This window comes from Medicago sativa, chromosome 4 (assembly GCF_051527215.1).
Source record: "Medicago sativa cultivar Bolivia chromosome 4, Bolivia_mono, whole genome shotgun sequence".
Taxonomy (NCBI): domain Eukaryota; kingdom Viridiplantae; phylum Streptophyta; class Magnoliopsida; order Fabales; family Fabaceae; genus Medicago; species Medicago sativa.
Genome location: NC_140752.1, coordinates 27,005,234 through 27,009,331, shown reverse-complemented (window position 1 = coordinate 27,009,331; position 4,098 = coordinate 27,005,234). Strand labels below are relative to the sequence as shown.

At 34.7% G+C, this 4,098-nt stretch overlaps 1 pseudogene; it reads right to left on the bottom strand.

Moving 5' to 3' along the window:
• Window positions 1-1,423: 1,423 nt before the first annotated feature.
• Window positions 1,424-2,433, bottom strand: LOC146927383 (uncharacterized; annotated as a pseudogene).
• Window positions 2,434-4,098: the final 1,665 nt, after the last annotated feature.

Genomic DNA, 4,098 nt, shown 5'->3' with positions numbered 1-4,098 from the left:
ATTTTTTCATAAATTTAATAAGAATATCTCCTAGAAAAATTGGAACTTTTTTAACAAAACTTGATTTGAATATAAATTTTTATGTTTTTGGCGTTTAGACATTCATATTTAATTCATGTTTTGTTAAAAAATTCTATTTGTTTTGGAGAGTTTGTTATAATATTCTACATATTTCTGCACGATTTCATTTAAAAACATAAAGACTACACATGAGTTGACTTAAAATAGAGACCAAAATTGGTGATGAAAATGTTTTAGGGGATTAAAAGTTGAAGAAAAATTCATAAAAATTAAAACGAAAAGTTAGTATATTTGTAAGGATTAAAAACATATTTAACACTTTAATAAATGATTCAATTTACTCAACCAATCAAAATCTAACTCTAATTTACACATTTTACTTTGCCATATGATTTTTCTTGAGTTTTTGCAAAACTTAATATTACATTTTGGTCTACCTATTTTGGTCACAATTCAACAATTGGTATATTATAATATATAGTTTAGAGGCATTTTTTATCGTCCTATTTTATAAAACTTAAACTTTTAGTCCCCCTTTCTGAAAGCCAGATTTTTTGTCCCTCTATTTTACATTTTTCTCCGGTTTTTAGTCATCTACCTCATTTGAGTGTAATTTTTTATGACATGTCAAACTCATTAATGACACGACCCACAATATATGGACAAACTATATTCCATGTCATTAAAAATTTCTTTCGTTTAACATAAATCTATTAAAATAATAAACTAATAAATTAAATAATAATAATAAGAATAAGAATAATAATAATAATAATAATAATAATAATAATAATAATAATAATAATAATAATAATAATAATAATAATAATAATAATAATAATAATAATAATAACAACAACAACAACAACAACAACAATAATCTATATTATATATAAAGAAAATATGCTTAAAATACATGAGTTTGGGCTGACTTTTTCATTACATATTTTACCCTTTATTTAAACTATTTTATTTTAATTTTAATTAAAAAAATTGATAAGCAAGGAGAGTGGACAGGCACCAAGAGGCAACATCGACATCACAACTACGTTGGCACCCCGAGAAACCTCCATCCTATGCCGCCAAACTCTAAAATTTTATTAAAAAATGGGGGGAAAATAAGTACAAAGGAGGGGGACTAGGCCAAAACCCTCTGAAGAGAAAACATAAAGCATGAAAAAAAGAAAACAACAAAAAAACACCAAAAAACAGATTATGGAACTTTGTAGTTGGGTAAACCACATCTATCCCTAAAGAAAACAACATTCAACTCATTAGGGAGAGAAGACAACCAAACCGATCCTTACACTAAATGACCGATGCTAGCTAGTTTATCCGCACAACAGTTGCCTTCTCGGTATATATGAGATGCAATAACCTCTAACATTCAAATAGAGGAGATTCATTGATTAGTTTGATGATTATCACCCCGAGCACGGGTTTTAGGAGGCTGTTTTGCCAAGACTTGTTGCAATTTAATTTTATGTTTCTACTTCCTTGTAAGGACCGGCGTGAAGTCTTCAGCAGCTGACCTTGCATCATATTCACGAACTTTGTCCCATAGGTCTAGACCGTGTTGGGTGTTCTTGCTAGGGTGAACACGTTGTTGTTGTAAAACGACAACCTCTTGAGCTTCTGGTATTAACATGTTAGCGCTAGCTTCAAGAGACCTTTCTACAACAACCGGTGACGCTAAAGAAGGGCGTGACCCAGAATGAACTTCAACTTGCTCAGCAATAGTATCTATTTGAACCTGATCCGATTCTACAGATACCTCATGCACCTCAATGTGCTCAACAGGGGATGAATGTGGTACACGCTCGTAGGAACCCTTGGGACTCTCCACCAACTCCCGTGCACGTTAACGATTGTGTTCCACATCATCAGAAAGCGTAACAGATACATCATCCACCACGAGGTTCTCCAACACCTCCCGTGATGTTGGATGCAATTGTTCCACTCTCTCAGAATGCACGTCAACGTGCTCAACTAGGAAACAAATTCTAACACTGGCATAATATGTGGCAACTCCTCATGAGAAATTCTATCAAACACATTGTGTAATGGGAAATTGAAAGAGTTTGACGATAAAGGCGATACAGACACAGGGACGTCCGTCTGAGAAGTAGCCACAGTTGAAGTAGCCAAAGAAACCGACTCCAACTGTGAGGTAGAAGCCAGAATATCCAGTGGAATCGAAGCCAAAGTTGTAGTAGCAGTAACCAAAATTCTCTGAGTGATTGTAACTGTTGAAGCAACCGGGATCGGAACCCACGTCCAAGTGCTACCATTGGCTGAAGTGGAAGCACCCACATCATTGTTCTGTCGAGATGTTTTAGTGGGTGCTGCCTCAGCAATAATATTTGTTTCCCTCGATCCGTCTTGTCCATTGGTGGTTGTGGATGTAACCATCTACAAGTGGAGATATTGTGCCCAATGGAGAAATAGTGGTGACAGAACAACGGTCTCCTCTCATATTGAACCTCCACTTTGAAAGTGAATCCCTCTCTCTCTCTCAACAAGAATTTCATCATAAGCTCTCTTAGAAAGATCAATGTCAACTAAAATTTTGGCATAGTGACCAAAGTTACGGTTTCGTGTTGGTCCATCTATGTCAATCGGAGTACCAACCGCACTTGCAATTTCCTTCAAGGTTCTCTCCCGCCAATACTCTTGCGGTAACTTGATGGGATAAACCGCAAGTGCACGGTTTACCGATGTAGTAATAAAAAGAGTATCGTTCCAACAGGGAGTTGTTCAATTTAACTAACTTTTAGAAGATGATTAGAAGAGAATTCAATTAAAAAGGTTTGATTTTTAAAAGAGGAAAATAATAATAAAAAGAGCCTTGGGATTATTGGTTCATCATAATAACGAATCCTTCACAAACAAACCCTTAAACTTATAACTTTACGTTAGACCTAATTTCTAAAGACAAGTTTCTCTTTGGTCTATCACATCTCCTTTCGGTCTCATTGAGTGTGTTCCTCTAGCAACCACGCCTATTTTCATGGTTGATTACCTTTGGAATCCTTGAAGCTCGAAATTTTATGTGTCTCAAGGTTTGCTAGACTATTTTCATGTTTCGCAATCCTTGTCTAAATTCACTTGTTCGAATATCAAAACTCCACTTTCGTTTTATGAATTGATATTTGGGGTGATGAATTAACTATTATCAAACCCTCTGCTTTCGCTTCTACAGTTTGATAATGGTTAATTCATGTTAAAACGGTGAATTTAGATTAGAAATTAGAGTTACATAAATTAAGGTTTAAGGCTTGGTTTGATTAGGATTATGTCATTAGACTTATCCAACAATCCCAAGACAAGAGAAGTCTACTCACTCATGTTCATCGTAGACATGAAGAAGAAGAAGAAGAAGAAAGGCATAAAGTAAATAACAAGGAAATAAAGAAATAAAGAAAGAACTTTTATTAGAAAGAAAATTGCCACTTATTGAATTCCAAGAATAAAAGATGAATGTTTATGATAGATGGTTGCTCTATTTATAGTCTTATTGTCGATTTAAAACCTAAGCAACTATTCAGTATCATGTTCCACAAGAAACCACGGGCTTTTCGGTCAAAACCGGTAGCTTGCACATGAAGCAAAAGAGCAAAAGAGGCCCTGGAGGGTGGCACGGCCGTGCCAGTTGGTGGCACTGGCCGTGCCAAGCTTCTGACTTGGGGAGATGATATTTTCGTCTTCAATCTTCGTATTTTTCACCCGAATCAGCTCTTAATCCTCTTTCTTTTGCTCTAAGACTCAATCTATCAAATATTCGTTCCTGAAATATAATAATATGCAATTGAAGTAAAATAGCTCAAAAAGGAAATAATAATTAAATAAAATAAACTTAAATCTAAATAAAACGAAACTAAATATCATATAAAAATAACTAATTATTGACTCATCATAACTCCACCAAGCGATTCCAAAGAGATACATGAGTCTATTTCTGAGCCAGATATTTGAAATCCTTGGTCCATTGTGATAACCTTAACAAACCCGGCTTAAGGTTAATTGTGCCTGCTGCCCATATCTTCCTTAGATCATCAGCTGAGTCAAAATGAAAGT